The sequence below is a fragment of the Tupaia chinensis genome, unplaced genomic scaffold (genome assembly GCF_000334495.1).
Source record: "Tupaia chinensis unplaced genomic scaffold, TupChi_1.0 Scaffold144099_1, whole genome shotgun sequence".
Classification (NCBI taxonomy): Eukaryota; Metazoa; Chordata; class Mammalia; order Scandentia; family Tupaiidae; genus Tupaia; species Tupaia belangeri.
The window spans coordinates 772,545-790,158 of NW_006203953.1; the positions used below are offsets into that span (position 1 = coordinate 772,545).

General features: G+C 42.8%; 1 protein-coding gene and 1 non-coding gene across 2 annotated transcripts in view; both read right to left on the bottom strand.

The window, feature by feature from the left end:
• Positions 1-17,614, bottom strand: part of LOC102476466 (leucine-rich repeat-containing protein 4C) — a 652,120-nt gene that overhangs the window by 621,829 nt on the left and 12,677 nt on the right. The gene's annotated exons all lie outside the window — the stretch shown is intronic.
• LOC114005610 (U6 spliceosomal RNA) lies at positions 255-358 on the bottom strand. Its single transcript, XR_003547441.1, has one exon. It is a non-coding gene; the product is annotated as a U6 spliceosomal RNA (small nuclear RNA).

Here is a 17,614-nt window from a genome sequence, read left to right on the forward strand (position 1 = left end):
CTAGACTGTGGCTTAATTGCTCACAAGGTTTCAAGGGCGTGTGAACGACTTTTTTTAAGTAATAATCTATTGCCGTCAGCCCGTGGCCTGATAATAGAAGTAGCTGTAATGCACAGGGCTGGCCGCACGGTTTGAGTCCCGGGCCTGGCAACTTGGGGAGAAAAAACAATCTGCTGACATTTTATTGAAAAGAACTTACAGGAAGACAGCTCAGAAAATATGGGGGTGTACCTTGTTTTGTTTTTGTTTTTTTTTCTAATTTGGAACACTTCATAAATTTGTGTCATCCTTGCACAGAGGCCGTGCAGTCTTCTCTGTATCAGTCCAACTTTACTGTATGAGCTGCTGAAGGGAGCTCCATTTCCCATTATTCTGAGGTCAAATTTATGTCCTGGGGCTGACAGGTGGCGTGGTGGTCAAGAGTGCTGAACTCCCCTATGGCCGACCGCAGTTCGAGTCCCAGACCTGGTGATTTGCTTTCTCACTTTCTCTCTCTCTCTTTCACTCTTGCTCTGTTCCTCTATGGTCAAATTAAAATAAATAAATAAAGTTAACATTTTAAAAATTACATCTTTATATTTCCTTTGCCAGGGGTGTTTACCCTCAGCAGAGAGAGTTGGCGAGGGAGGGAGAAGGGGAAAGGCCCTCCCAGTGGGACATAGTTACACCACAGTCCCTTCTAGTCCATTGCTCTGCTCTGTCAGGATTCTAGGCATACATGCATCTGAGCCTGGAGTGTTTTCCAAGCAGCAGGAAGGGGATTCCAGCCACATGGCCAGGGATGGGACTTTGGCTGCCCCCACCACTGGATAACAGAATTGGCCCCAAATTAGTGTCTCTATGCTATTCTGGCAAGAAAGACATCTCTATGACCTGATTTTCTTTGCTTAATTATCCAGCCATAAAAATAAATTTCTTGAGTTATGCTCATATTCTTGCCAATTAGTTAGATTCTAAATTTGGAGTATCTAAAGCAACAGCGATGATCCATAAAGTATTATTATTGTAGAGTTTCCCATCTCTATTTGCAGTTATGACAAGTGCCAAAGCCTTAATTTCTGATTAATAAAATCAACTTCTCCTGCTAATCGAATCTACACGAGTGCTTGACACACTCATAGCCTACTAGGGTGCCAGCCTGTTCCAGGATCTTCTTGGCTTCAGGATAACAAGTTGAGTACAGGTCGTATGCAAGAGTTTCCTCTTGATAATGGGCAACTTCCTGCTTAGAAATTTCGCACAAGAGACTCAAGGGAATGCATTTCCTCATGAGAGGATCTACTTCCCAATGACAGCCACGGAAACATGTTCCTAGCTCAATAGAAAGAGTCAGAAGTGAGTTATGTCAGCTCCGTCCATCATAGAAACCCAAAACTGAAGACAAACGCTGCAACATGATGAGCAATTTCATGAAATCGAACTTTTCTTTTGCTTCAGAAAGTGTATGCGTGTGTATTTAAAGAGCGTCTTCTGGTAGAAAAGATATACTATTTCTTTGCAATTCAGTACATAAAAAAGCACTTGACTACTCAAATATAAACTCAATCATTCATTCAAAAAAACTATAGCTGGGAGAGCCGGGTACCCTTCTGCTTGGTCAGGTGGCTAGAGTGATATAGAAAGAGTTCTAACAGTTGGTTAAAAAGTCACATATGTTCACATAGTCTCCATTTCACTTGTTCCCATTGTTAATTCCTACTGGTTTGAAATCATATATAAAGAAAAGGTTTTTAAGTATTTTCTGATAGTCTGGGGCAGGCTGTGGTCAAAGCAAAACTCCAGGCTTGGTGAAGAATCTTTTTCTCAGAATTCTGCCCCAATAAATAACCCCGGTAACTTCAACACGGGTGGAGTGATGCGAAGTCAATCTTGATCTGTCCCACATGGTTTTTCATATGACATTTCCTGAATCACTTCTTGGCTCTCTAGAGATGTCTCAGCAAGACGAGATTGGCAAATGCTAACTCTGGGCCGAACGGTGAGACTGATTGCCTTTGTCAGGCCCAGAAGTCCCTGCCAGTGAAGAATACATTTGCGAGTCTTATTAAAAGAAAATCATCTAGTTTTGCCAAGTTTTGAATTCTTGTTTGGTGTAATACCACCAATGTTCCTCAAAAATTAGAGTATAAGAGAAAACACACTGAATATTTGTAGTAAGCCCTAAATACCTATAAATGACAAAGCTGGGAACATGACTACCACACTTGAACATAGATGCCTTAATTTACTTTTGTATTTTTAATGAATTATTTATTTAATTTTTGCTTCATTATTATTATTTTCTTAATTCAACCACAGAGAGAGACAGAGAAAGGGAAAGTGAGGAAGCAAGCCATCAGTTCTGGGACCCAAACCAGGACTGGCCATGTGGGAGTCCAGAGCCTTAACCAGCATGCCACCTGCTGGCCCCTAGATGTCTTCATTTAAGTCTAGTGTTTTCCTGTTCTGACAGTTCTTTAGGTCATATATGGCCCAGTAAGTTCCCAAGGTAAGCACAAGGGAGTAGATAACAATGATGAAGACAAGAGTAGTATGCATAACCAATATTTGGTAGTCATTCACGACAGTCCAAGTATTGCAGTAAAAAACTCAGATCAGGTGATATTCAGAACAGTAATATTAGAATATTATAATATGGAATTGTAATATTGGTATTATTGCTGCCATGCTTTTCATCACTCTATATGCCACTTAAGTAACCATTGTGAAGTTTTGCTATATCATGCTCTCTTTTAGTTTGATTTTATTTTTGTTTTTGTTTTTTTTTAAAGATTTTTGTTATAGGGCACATGCACTCACCAGAGAGAGAGAGAAATAGAAAGTGAGAAATCACCCGCCAGGGAGGATGGCCACACCACAATTCCTTCTCTTCCTTTCTTTGGAGATTTGGGGCATACACGCACACACACGCAGCATGAGTTTCAAGCTACCTCATCTGGGACTCGAACCACAGTTGACTACATGGGAGTTAGCGACATAAGCATTATGCTATCTGCTGGTCCCTATATCATGTTCTCTTACAGCACTTTATAATGTTTTGAGCCACCAAATAAGAAACATAATTGAGCCACATAATTTACTGTGACAAAATTTCTCACTTTCCCCCCTAATTTTGTAGCTTGTTTTGTTCTAAATACATGAAATATCTGGGCAAGATAGACCTATTACTCTGCGTGCTTTAAATACAATCATCTGTATCTTTCCAAAGTGATGCCCTAGATGGCCACTCATACCATCACCACCTTTGTGAAACTATTGATACCTTCCTAAGGGGATCATTTTGATAGTCTCCCGAGTGGCTTTCCTTAGAACTCCCTCTTCTCTCAGGAGAGTAGCCAAGTGCTCCTATTAAATCATAGGTGGGATTGTTTCTGTTTTCTGCCCAGATTTCGCCAATGGCTTTACTTCTCACTAGAATAAAAGTGGTGAGTCCTTTCAATGGAGTTAAAGACCCTCTTTGAACTCGTCTTCTAATGCTGCCTCTCAGTTCTCTCTGCTTTAAAGTCATTTGACCCACTCTGGTCCTTGGGACTGTTCCCTCTGTTGAAATGCTCCTTTCCCAAATATTCTGATGGCTTGTTTCCTCCACTTTATCTTGCTTTTCTTAAAGGCCATCTTCTCGGTGACAATTTTTCTGGTCATTACACCTAAAAATGCAACCCGAAACTATTTTTTGCCATAGAGTACATGTGCTCCTGAAGAGAGACAGAGACAGAGAGAGGGAAAGTGAGGAATCACCCTTCTCCTACGGCGATGGCCACACCAGAATCCCTTCCCCTTCATTCTCCTCCTAACATTTTGGGCACACAAGCACACATGCCATGGGACTGTCAAGCCTTTAGGTCTGGACTTCTGTCCCTGGTTGGCCATTTGGGAGTTCAGAGCCTTAACTACCACACCACCTATTGGTCCCACCCAAGACATTTTTCACCCTCCTTTCTTGATTTTTTTAAGCATGCATTGGCATTAAAATATGTATTTGTTTGGGGTACATTATCATTGCTGTTCTGGCTAGTCAGTGTAGATTCCATGAGAACACTATTGACTGCTATATTCCCAGCACCTATGAATGTGCTTGGTGCAGCATCTTAGACTTTCAGGGGTCGCTCGATGAATACGTAAGTAATGAGTGCATGAGTGTCTCCTCTTCCACCCCGCACTAGACAATCCCTTCATGTCGTTCCCCATTCCTTGCACTGGAAACCAATCATTGTGTATGAAGGGAGCTGCAAGATTACTGCATGTTTAGCATCTGGGTTTTAAAACCCTTGCTCGGTTCATGGTGAGCCCCACAAGTGGTCCTGGTATTTACCAAGCAGACTCACATACCTCAGTGCTTTCTCTTGTTTCTAGTTTACTTGCTTCCAAAAATCACTCAGTTCCAGGGACAGCAATTCGAGATCACTATCCTAAGCTTTCTCAGCTATGTCATCCTTCTACCCTGGCCCCGCATGTACAATGTTTAGCTCAGTACCACATCAACCGCATGGGTGACACATTCCCTCAGTCTACAAAGAGAAGTCAGACATCTTTTCCTGTTAGTTGTGTATCAAAAGTGTCCCCCTTCCCTGTTTTCATTTAAGCCTCCTAGTTTTGATACCACTTAAAGAGTTTCTACTGCTTAATCATTCATTCCTCCATATAATTTATATTTTCCCAATTTTTTTTTTATTCCTCCCATGTACTAGGACAGGACCTCACATTGCGGAACAAAAATAGACATTTCAGGACCAGTAGATGGCATGATGCTTATGTTTCTGTACTCTGATGTAACCAACTGCCATTAGAGTTCCAGACCTGGTGGCTTAAAACCCATGCCGGACAAAAGTGTGTGTGTGCCCAAAATCCGAAGAGGAGGAGAAGGGATGGCGGCATGGCCATCCCTCCGGAGGTTGATCTCTCACTTTCTGTGTCTCTATCTCTCTGGCAAGTGCACGTGCCCTATAGCAAAATTCTCTCTTTATAAACAAACAAACATACAATATAAACGTCCTTTTAGGATTACTTTTTATCCTAAATGTAATCCTTACAGCAACACAATGATAATCAACAAATATTCCCTTCAAAAGCAATCTGTCTTTCACTTGAAAAAGACAGAAAGAAAAAGAAGGAGGGAAAGTGAGAGCATAAAAGTCAGTCATCATTAATTACACGAGGTGGGGAAACAGCTCATGTCAAAGCCCAGATTATGGTTTTACAACTGGAAGCTATGGGAGCCCACAGTCGAATGTCTTTCATGTGCATTTAGTAAGCATTGTGAAAATGAGTGTGTGACTTCGGAATGAAGTGAACCTTAAGTAGGTCTTATTATTGCAAAATATAATTTTTAAAGGACTTGGTACTGAGAGGATCACATTCTCACTAATCTGCTCAGGGAAAAAATTTGCTGTCCGCTGCATGTTCCTGGGGAGGAAGCTGAGCTCTGGAGCAGGGCTCTTCCTCCAGCGGCACCTCAGGGAAGCTCTGCACCTCACTCTGTGTGACGGGCTGGAGTCAGCCGCGATCGCATCCCACGATAACGTGTGCTTGAAAGTACAATTGTTTCTCTTCCTCTGTCCTTCTATTTGAACACTTAGAAGCTAAGAAACTCAAGCATAAAGAAATCTTTTGCTAAATTCCATCACCTTTCCTGTATTTCACCGCCTTAACCTATTACGTATCTAGGATACATAAAAGTTACAGTTCCATTTAATGTGCTCAGAAGCAGTACTGGCAAACTTGCCTAATGATATCCCAAATTAGTCATTAGGAGCTTTCTGACCCTCAATTACATTTTATTTTTTTTTAATTATTTATTGGGGCCAGCTGACAGCATAATGGTTACGTCACTGCATTCCTATGTAGTCAAGCATGGTTCAAGTCCTGAACCTGACAATTTAAAATTCACACCAGGTGCATGTTCCTGAGTGCCCAGAATCCCAAGAGAAGAATGGAGCAGAAGGGATTGCGGCATGGCTGTCCCCTCTGGGGGGACGGTTTGTAGCTTTCTGTCTCTTTGTTTCTCTTTGTTTCTCCAGCAAGTACATGTGCCCTATAGCAAAAATCTCTCTTAAAAAACTATTTATTCAATGGCATTTATTATTAATTATTATTATTTTAAAATTTGCTGTAGGTCACGTATGCTACAGCTCTACACTGGGTAGAGAGAGACGGCAGGGGAGAGAGAGAGAGAGAGAGAGAGAGAGAAACAAGCCACCAGGTATAGGATTCGAACTGTGGTCACCCACATGTGAATTCAGCACCTTAACCATGGCACCATCTGTTAACTCACATTTTAATTTTCTTCCATGTAAAATAGAGCTTCCAAACCTATCCAAATTGACTTAAGTCTCAAATCTGCTAAGGGACATAAAGCACCTGAAAATGATAAAGTTCTCTAGCAAATGTAAGATTTTAAAATTGAAATCGTTATTTCATATTAAGGGCTGCTTTTACTATAATCATGTAAAAAGTACTATGTGCTATTATAAAAACTTACAACACGAAGAATTCAAAGGCCTCAGACCAAGACCTAACTCAGCTTCTTTCAGACTACGAGAGCCACCGGAAAGTCGTGTAATCACACTTCGCTTTTCCAGTCTGAGTATCTGTCGCCACTGCCCACCTCGCTTTAAACTTGTGCTCCCCAACTAAACACAGCCTGCTTCTGCCTGTGGAAGTCACTTTCATCAATGAAGAGTGGGCGAGGTAAGCAAGGACCCGTGCTTTAGGAAAAGGACTTTCTGGAGACCAGAATGAATTCACTCTAAGTCACGCATGCTTAAGTCCCCTGCTTATGTCACTACAAGTAACTGAGAACAGAGGATGGGCACCTGACAGTGCAGACTTTCGTTCACGTGCAAATGGTACGATGTTGACCTCACCCATCCCTTCTTTCAGCCCAAGTCATCCATTGCTAACCGCAGTTTAGATGGTAGAGGTTAATATATTACAACACCATTTGCCTTTAATTCTATTCTATTTTGTGCCAATATCTGTATCTTTCTATATAGAGGTTATGTCTAAAATCCATATGGATATATAGATAAAAAGAATATCTAGGAACCAGCAGATGGTGTGATGGCTATCTCACTGGACTCCCACTTGGTCGACTGCGGTTCAAGTACTGGACCCAGTGGCTTAAACTCATGCCGGACACATGTACATGCGTGCCCAAGATCCTGAGAGGAGAATAGAGGAGAAAAGATTGCAGTGTGGCCATCCCCTCTCAGGGGATGATTTTTTGCTTTCTGTCTCTCTGTTTTTCTGTCGAACCCACGAGTCCTATAGCAAAAATCTCTCCAAAAAAGAAAAAAAAAAAAGAGTATTTAAAATTAAGTTGATATATTTGTTGGAAATATTTCAGATGCAAAATTCTGTTTTCTTTAAAATATTCCTTCAATTCTAAAATCCCCATTGCCTCTCATGTATACTTTTGAAGCAAAGTTTTATTATATTTAATTCCAGTTGTAGACCTCATGAATTTTTTGTTGCTTTTTTCTTTCCTTTAATTTTCCCCATGGGGCACGTTTGCTTGCTGGAGAAAAATAGCAAAAAACAGAGAGAGGGAAAGTAAAGAATTTTCTCCTTCGGGATTTTGGGCACACAAACACATATGCCCACTGTGATTTTTAAACCACTTGGTTCTGGACTAGAACTGCACAGTCAGCCACGTGGGATCCAGCTGCCTTAACCTCCATGTGACCTGCTGGCCCTTCTGGTACATTCTTATTATGAAAGTTCTTACATGTGAACAAGGACAGAGCCAACTTTGGGAAAACCTCTTGCACAGTTTTGTAAAAACAGCAAGTATACACAGTAAAGGGAAGCACTCGGAGAAGACAGAGTATACAGGCCCCAAACGCGCCGACATTTCTCGGTTTTTATTACTTTACTTTTAGTTTGTCTGCTGAATCCTTTTCTATTCGTAATCAAGTGGCTACTCCCATTGATGGCTTGCTGATGTTCACCGGGAGCTCACCAGGCAACGAGGATCGAGTCACTTCACAGGATCAGAACAACACTTGTCAGCTATGTCCTGCCATCACCGTCATTCGGTCATGCATCATGCCGTTTCTGAGAAAGGGTAAACATTGTCTGCGTTTGCATGACTGAAAATGGACAAGCGCTGGCCAGGCTGTGGTAAAAGAAACTGTGTGTTACACTGTTCGGGGGAAGGTACATTAGCACAGCCGCTGTGGAAACCAGTATGGGGCTTAGAACCTACAAATAGAACTACCTTATGACCCAGTTATCCCGCAGCTGGGTATTTTCTCAAAGGATAGGAAAACAGAAAGACACTTCCGCATCCATGTGTTCTCCAGCATTATTCACAATGATTAAAACATGGAACCAACCAAAGTATCCATAAAGTGACAAATGGGTTTAAAAAATGGGACCTACATACTATGGAATATTATTCAGCTATTGTTTGATTCAAAGTAGATGAATATAGAAGACTTAATGTTGAACATAGTGAGTTAAACCTTGAGAGACACACACTGTATGTCCCCACTCCATGTGTACCAAATAATGGCACTCTATTGCAGAACTGGGAAGATCTGAAGATAGGATAGTAGAGGGGATAAGTATAGATATCAGAGACCATAAGAGAAGGGAATGGGTGGTAGAGGGTGAGTGGCAAGAGAGTGGATGCAAGGTGCAAAGGGTAAGGTGCAAAAAAAAAAAGGTAAGGTGCTCTGTTGAAAAAAAAAAAAATGGAATACATCATGAACAAAAGTGGCCGAGCTGGAATTCCTACTTCAGAGCTGCTGCGCAGTAATATCTCAGTAAGATGCGGTGGTCGGCAGAGCCTCTATCACACTTGCCAAAACACAGCCATGTTCAGGATCTCCAATATTTTGCCTTTCCAACTATGAACTGCACTCTGGCCACAGTGACCATAGCGATCTTACCGTTTCCGGCAGCTTCCCACAATTCCAAGCTAGTTCCCTTTGTAACAGATATTTTATGATATGAAAGGCCCTTTATACCCTCCTAGCTGGCTCATGAATACACTTATCTTCTCTGGGGACATGGTTTCTGTGCATTTTGAAACAGAGAAATTGACAAGAAATTTCACTTCTGTGAGTAAGTTTTCAGCACCAAATAATAATGATAGATATAGAAAAGCTAAACACAAGTGCTCACGGCTTCATGTAGAGAATATGGGAAACTTCCTGACTTTGCTAATCCAGCTCCTGGAGGTCTGATACGCTTCCAGTGAGGGGAGAGAGCGGCTTTCGGCGTTCACTCTGAAATGAACTGGAATATCCTTCCCCTATCTGATGCTCTTTTCCGGGCTCTTATCACAGTTAAAAATGAGGCTGAAGCGGATTGGGTGTTTGATGTGTGCCAAGCCTTGGCTGATGCACGCCGGGCCGTGGCCAGCGCAGCCAGCACAGATGCGCTTAAGCTGCCGGGGAGATGGAGGACGGGGTGAGGGTAGTGCCCCAGTAATTGCCAGATCTGGTTTGTGCTGGAGTCGGTTTGAAAGTGATTAAGATGTCACACTGGCAATCTCAATATGTGACCGTTCAATACTGAGACAGACAGGCGGTTGCAAAATGGGAAAGACAAACACCTCAGCGGGGACCTGTGCCTGCATGCTCATTCCGAGCTCTGCCGTGAGTCCCCCTGCCGCTCAGGACGGTCGGGTCAATGGCGGGCCCGCACATGAGGGTGCCCCTGAGATTATAACAGGGCTGGGACATTCCTCTGGCGTAGTGACGTGGTAGCTGCCATGACACTGTGTGTGCGCAACATGCCTGTGTGTTTGAGGCGATGTCGGAGTGACAAATCTGCTGCCCCACCGGCAGAATAAAGGGCGACACGCAGTTACATACGGGACGTAATATTTGATGATTCAATCACTATGCTCTTTTTCTTTAAGAGAGATTTTTGCTATAGGTGAGTGTACTGGCTGCAGAGTCAAGAGAGACAGACAGAAAGCAAAAGACTGTCCCCCGGGGGGGTATGGCCACACCGCAATCCCTTCTCTTCCATTCTCTAGGGTGTTTGTGCGCACACACACACATGCACCCAGTGTGAGTTTTAACCTGCCACGTGGTCATCCGTCCTCCTCCATTCTCCTCTCAGGATTACAGGCACACATGCACACATCACCCATTGTCATTTTCATGCCACCAAGTCCAGGACTCAAACCATGGTCAGATATATGGCAGTGCAATGCTTTAACCACCACACCACCTGCTGGTCCTGAAAGAACATTCCTTTACAACTCAACACCGTGTTGTGTTTTAAGCTAAATGTCACTATAAAAGAGTCCATTTTTTTTTCTAAGTTTATAAAGTGAAAATGTTATAATAAGTTAAAGAGCAAATACCATGTGGTCTAGGAGTATTGTATGCTGTACCATCTAGGTCTTTGGTTTATTTATTTATTTACTTGTTTGGGGTTTTAGAGTATGCTATAGCGTATGCTCTCACCAGAGAGAAAGACAGACAGTTATAGGGAAAGTGAGAAATCACCTGCTAGGGGAGATGGTTATGCCACAATCCCGTCTCCTCATTCTCTTCCTGGAACTTAGGGCACAGGCCTACCCGACATGATTTTCAAGCCTCCACATCCAGGATTCTAACCATGGTTAACCATGTGGGAGTCCAGCTCTTTACTCATGCCACCTACCGGCCCCACCATCTAGATTTCTGAAAGTATATTCTATGCTGTTTGCACAAAACAAAACCACCTACGAATGCCTTTCTCAGGATGTACTTCACCTCTAAGGAACACACAAATGTGTTTTCATGGTATTTGGTTCAGAACGTTTGTAGACGCTTTCTGTCTCTTTCTTCTTCATCCCTACTTCTTCCCAGCACATGATAAGCTGCATGAACATTACATTAAAACTGTAACAAAATAGCATTGGTATAGTAGTCAGAAAAATGCCAGGTGCAGTAACACTCAGAGCGGTCCTATCTGACGTACTGTAATTACTGTGGAATCGCTGGACTGTATCTCCCTTCTTTTGCTATCTGTGTCATGCAAGTAAAGCAGGTTTGCCCCCAAATGTCATTTCTTTGTGCTTTAGGAGCCCAGTAGTGATCTTTTTGCAGATAGACGAGAGTGTGAGGTTATTACATTTCTTAACTAGGGCATCACACAAAACCAACAATGCAGCCCCTTATCAAACGTTGTTTTCCTAATGTTCTTGACATCTGCTGGGGGAACATGCTGCTAGCACCATTTTATCACAGAGAGCTCGGATTCAGAGAGGCGAAATGACTTCTCCAAGGTGACACGCTTAGTCAAAGCGACAGTGCTAAATCGGGACCTCAGGAGCACTAATTTTAATTTTTTTTTTTCATTTTAAACCTATTACCAGTGTCACTCAAAAAAAAATTGGTAAATGAATTTATATTTAAGAAAAAAATACAGCCTGGATCAACAGATGGCATAATGGTTGCATTGCTGGACTCCCACAAGGCCAATCATGGTTCAAATCCTGGACCCGGCAGCTTAACCTGGACCTCACCACACAGGATGTGTGTGAGTGTGCGTGCCCAAAATTCCGAAAGGGGAATGGAGGAGAAGGGATTGTGGCATGGCCATTCCCCCTGGGGAGTGGGGTGGGTAAGCAATTTCTTGCTTTCTGTTTCTCTGTCTCTGTCTCTCTTGTGAGTGCACATGCTCTATAACAAAAATCTCTCAAAGATAAATAAATAAATAAACACACCTGTGAAGTCAGCAGGTGGCTGTGGTGGTTAAGGCACTGGACACCCACATGGCTGACCACGGTTCGAGTTCCAAACCCAGTGGCTTTAAAAAACCCACGGGTGGGTGTGTTTGGGTCTGCAAAACTCCAGGTGTGTGTGTGTGTGCATGCCCAAAACCTTGAGAGGAGAATGGAGGAGAAGGAATTGCAGCATGGTCATCCCCCTAGGGGGTGCTTTCTCACTCTCTTTCTCTCTCCATCTCTATGGCCAGTGCACATGCCCTATAGCAAAAATCTAAAAGCAAAACAAATCAAACAAAAGAAAAACTGTGTATTAAAGGATGAATGAATGCAAAATGTGCTATGTATTCTAAAAGAGCTTGCCTAGAATCCAAAGTATAATCTCTGTCTGCCCTTTAGGGACAGAGACATATTCTTGAAGTGACAAAAAGAATACTTCAAAAAGCACATATGCAGGATGACTCAGAGAACAATATGTGATTTGGAGAACGCAACCAAGGCTCCCAGAAGTTCCTGGGGTTCCGAAGGAAGCAGATCGACGAGGCTGTTCCCTGACATACCCTGCACAGGCATTTCTCTTTCTCTGGGCTCCTGCAGGTCTGCATCTGGGGGCAGCAGAATTAGCTCAAGCTCTGTGGAAGGCAGCAGTAGGACTGCAGGAATGGAACAGGAAGTGGGGACACAACGTGAGGACACCCTGCATCTTAGGTGCAGCCTTAAGGACTGTAGAAAGCAATTAGAACTTGTACAATTTGGAAAAACTGCTGCAAAACCTCATAGATAAGTGCTTTGGAGAAGGCTCCCCATTACTGGACTTGGACAGCACCAAGCTGAGTATTTCCTATTTAAACCAGTGCTCAGGATAGTGTGGGGCAGTTTGCAAGCGCTGGTTCCCTCTCCAGTGGGTTCTGAGTCTGGAGATACCGAGGGATGGAGACAATTCACGGAAATATATCAAAGAAATAACTCATGACAGGGTGGAAGCCTCGTGCAGTGTTGACGAGCACAGAGTTTGAATGGGAGTTGGTTTTAATGCAGACTCAACGCCTTCTTCTCTCATTGAAATTCCATTTCTTCGTCTTTGCCAAGGCTGCTTTGCTCTATTTTTCTCAACTCTGTTAGGTCTTTTTTACCTCTTCCTAATTATTTTACATGGCTAATTCTTACAAATATTATTTCAGAGGTGGTAGCATGATTATACAGATGGACAAACAAATGCATGACCAGGAGTGGCCCATAAAACTCTATCAAGTCGAAAGAGAGAAGTTGTCTTGATCCATAGACTGTGAAGAAATGGAAATACACAAACACAGACACCTGCCTACTTAGAGCGTTGCAGTAAGAAGCTTTGGTTTAAATCAACCCTGTCAGGTTACATCTCTGAGCTCCAGTAACCTCTTCTACTAAATGGGGGTAAGCTTGTCTAATAGAAATAGCCATGGGGCCACCAGGTGGCATGGTGTTTAAGGTGCTGGATTCCCGTATAGTTGGCTGCCGTTCAAGTCCCAGAGATAGTGACTTGAAAATCATGCCGGGCACATGTGCATGTGTGTCCAAGATGCCAGGAGGGGAATGGAGGAGAAAGGATTACAGCATGGCCACCCACCCTGGAGGATGATTTCTCACTTTGGTGGCATGGTGGTTCAGATACTGGACTTCCCATGTGGCCAACCTTTGTCTGATTCTTGGAACTAGTAGCTTGCTTTCTCACTTTTTTTTCTCTCTCTCTCTGTCTCTGTCTCTCTCTGGTGAGTATATATGCCCTATAAAATTTTTAAAATAACAATAATAATAAATAAAGTTAAGTAAATAATTCTTTAAAATATCTAAAAATAATAAAAGAAAAAAAGGAATATACAAATAATATACATTGTTTTGGGGATATGGAGTTATGGTAAATTTTTGCCGTTTATGTTTATACTTCTATAACGTTTGACTTCGATTGTTATCTTATGTGAGCATTTTGTAGGCAGAACATTGATGAAGCTATGAGAACAAAACAAATATAATAAGGATTCTCCAAATTAGAAGCCCGTTTTTTAGATAAAATTGAAGCGAATATAAGGTTTGGTAAAGCAGAGCAATTATAAATGCACGTTATCCTCTTCTCTTATGTGTGATAGTAAAGCAGGGTATTGTACAAGCTCACGGTCACTTCAAAGACCTCCGTCTCGTGATTGATTCCAAAGGTTGTTTTTTTTTTTTCTTTTTTTTCCCCTTGAATGCAGGGCCATTGGACGTGTTAGTGTTAGTATGAGGTGCAAGACTGCAGAGCGAAGAAGTCTGATGAATTAGAAATAAAGGATGAAGTACAAAGTGAGTGGGCTCTTCCATACTAATTTTTTTTTCTTTTTTAAGAAGTTGCTGGAAAGAGAGAGAGAGAGAGAAGAGAGACAGAGACAATGAGTGGAAAAGTGAGAAATCATCCTTGGGGGGATGCCCACACCATGATCCCTTCTCCTCCATTCTCCTCCTAGGACGTTAAGCATGCACACGTGCCCTGTGTGATTTTCAAGACACTGAGTCCAGGATTAGAACCATAGTTGGCCACGTGTGAGTCCTGTGACATAGCCACTACACCATCTGATGGCCCCTCCCGTAATTAGTTCTAATTTTAGTTTCCAACAAAAGCCCACTGAACTTGTGTTTAGGTTGGTATGGTGAAAGGAGATTGGTCTCTCATGATTGAACATATTGCAAATTCACATATATATGAAACATTTTTAGGCTTACTGTAGAAGAAATAAAGCTGTTTTCAGGGATTATCAATTTTATTACATAAGTATGTTGCTTACTCAACTAAACTATGAAAAACTACCTGAATCCCTATTTAAGAATTCTTGGGACCAACGGTTAGCGTAATGGTTATGTCTCTGGGCTCTCATGTAGTTGGCCGCGGTTTGCATCCCAGACCCGGTGGCTTAGAACTCATGCCGGGTGCGTGTGCGTGCATGCCCAAAATCCCAAGAGGAGAATGGAAGAGAAGGGATTGCGGCATGGTCATCCCTCCCTGGGGGTGGGGGGTGATTTCTCGCTTTCTGTCTCTCTGTCTCTCTCTGTCTTTCTAGCAAACTCACATGCCCTATAGCAAAAACCTCTCCAAAAAAAAAAGAAGAAAAGAATTCTTAGTGGGGAACCAGCAGATGGCATAATGGTTATGTCATTGGACTCCCACATAATTGACTGCAGTTCAAGTCCCAGACCCAGCAGCTTAAAACTCATGCCAGGTGTGTGGGCTTACATTCCCAAAATCCTGAGAGGAGAATGGAGGAGAAGGGATTAAGGTGTGGCCATCCCCTCTGGGGCGTGATTTCTCATTTTCTGTCTCTCTGTCTCTTTCTGTCTCTCCGGTGAGCGTATGCTCCCTATAGCAAAAATCTCTCTTAAAAAGAAAGAAAGAATTCTTAGTATCTTACATGTGGAGTAAAATGAGAGTTTCTGATAAACCTGACAGCTGTGACATTTGTGCTAACACTTATACATGGTCCGCTTTAGAAATAAATGTTTTATTTTTATGCATGTGGCTGGCAAAAAAAATAAAAATAAAAAACCTGGATTCTGTTCTTTAAAGTAATCTCCTTTCAATATAGCCCAATTAAAACAAAAAAAGACAAGAAAAAAGTTAGATGGCTAATCATAAGACATGCTATCAGATTGCTACAAATTGGAAGGCCTTACTGTTTGACTCACAGAGTTTTCCTCATAGCCCAAGGCAGTCAGAAAAGAGATTCCCAGCACTCCTGTCCCTCCAAACAAAATAATAAAACAGACCGACCTGCAAGGGCCTGACTGGCCGGGCATTACTTAGCTGCCCTTTCTTCTCTTGCCTGTTTCTCTCTGGCTCTGAGTGATAGAATTCACAACCTGAGCTCCAGTGCCCCAAGAGAGTGTGTATTACTGAAATGAATTTAAATCTCAATTATAATTAAAGCTAGTTGTCTACAGGGAGATTTCTTAAAAGCCTTTTCTAATACATCCCAGGCTTCTGGCCTATGGGCCTCATTAAGTTTCTCAGCTGCTCTAGGGATTCAGGCTTTGGAGAGCTAAGTGATGCTTACTTTTCAAGACATGCTACAGGAGTTCACCTTCAAGTAGGAGGGAAAGCGCATGCACACAAACATGTAGAAAGTCATGTCTTTAGGACACCGTAAGACATGTCCACAAAATTGCAACCATGAGCTCGTACTCAATAGAAGAAAATCTGGAGAAGCCACGAGAGGGCGCGATTTAGCTCAGACATTGAGGAAGGGGCTGAATTTTATCACAGATAATTCAGGAAGAAGAAACAACATAAGTAAAATGTAGATGAGAGAAAGGAGGGCAAAATTTCATACCTGGTGCCACTTGATCCAGATGACCAATCAAGATCGTGGGGAAATCGAGTAAGGTTTAGAGTGACTCTGCTTCTGGGAGAATCTGCTTCTGGGAGAATCCCAGTGGGCGACCTCTGTCACTATCCTCTGAGTCACAGGTGTGAAGCCAAGGTGCCACTTGGTCCAGATGACCAATCAAGATCGTGGGGCAATCGAGTAAGGTTTAGGGTGACTCTGCTTCTGGGAGAATCCCAGTGGGCGACCTCTGTCACTATCCTCTGAGTCACAGGTGTGAAGCCAAGGAGGCATTCTCCCTCCAGACACCTATTTCAGTGGCCAAATGCCATATGTCTCTACTGATTGTAGAAAAGTGGCACATAGAGGACCAGCAGATGGTGTAGCAGTTATGTCGCTGGATTCCCATGTGACCAACTACAGTTTAAGTCCCAGAGCCAGTGACTTGAAAATCACGCTGGATGTGCCCAAGATCCTGGGAGAAGAAAGGAACAGAAGGGACTGCGGTGTGGCCACTCCCCAGGGGATGACTTCCTACTTTCTTTCTTACTGTCTCTGTCTCTTTACCTCCGGTGAGAGCACATGCCCTAAGGCAAAGCTTCTTGAAATAAAAAAAAAGAAGAGAAAGAAAGACAGACAGACAGAAAGAAAGAAAGAAAGAAAGAAAGGGAGGAAGAAAGAAAGGAAGAGGGGAAGCAAGAAAGAAAAAGAAAGGGGCAGGAAGAACGGTGACTGCTTTGAAGGAGCCCAAAACAAGCAGCCCAAGGAGTATAGCCTGAAGATAAAGAGAGCCAGGAGATAGCACTAAAATAATTTCTTTTTCTTCCCCAGGAAGAGCAAGAAAAAGGGAGCTGGAATAACAACACCATCCTGTGCTTGCTAGGAAGTACACAGACATTGGTAAGAGCATTAAAGAAAGTAAAGGAAAACCAATGGAGCCCGAAAGTGTAAGAAAGTCACAACAGTACAAGGAGCAGGCTCAGGACAGGAAGGGACACCAGAATTTCAGCTTCAGCGGGACGGTAAGATCCCGAAGGCCTCCAGATGGGCTTGTCACCATCCAGCACACCAGGTTTCTTGAAGGAACAGCTGTAGTGTCCAACATATGACTGGAATAACCCCTTAGCATCTCTAACCAGACAGTTGAAAATAAGCCCTCATCACTGGCCAGATGAGACATGCCCTAACTCACTCAGAATGTAGGCTCACTTTCTTCATGAAAGTATCCAGTTATTTCTGGGAATCTCAGAAGAGATGTCTCACAGTGCTCTGGAAGTGTCCTCTCACTCAGTCTTCTTTGTTGACTGCACCTGTCTCCACTGGCCATGAGCTCCCCACGAATGCCGGCCAGAGGACAGTCATCTTCTGATGGCCCTTTCAGATCTTGAGTTGACAATGTCACACTGGCATCTGTGGTGGGAGGTTTGCTCCTCCTGAACCCTGCATCTGGTCTTAGCACCTGGACCCCCACAGCAGCACGGCTCACAGGTAGTTACTCACTTTCTCTGTCAGTACCATTCTTCAATGTCTGTCCTTCACAACTCCATAAACATTTAAAAGTGACTTTTCAGCAGGCCTAATTTCTTGTCTCCATCTCTTGATTCTTTCTTCT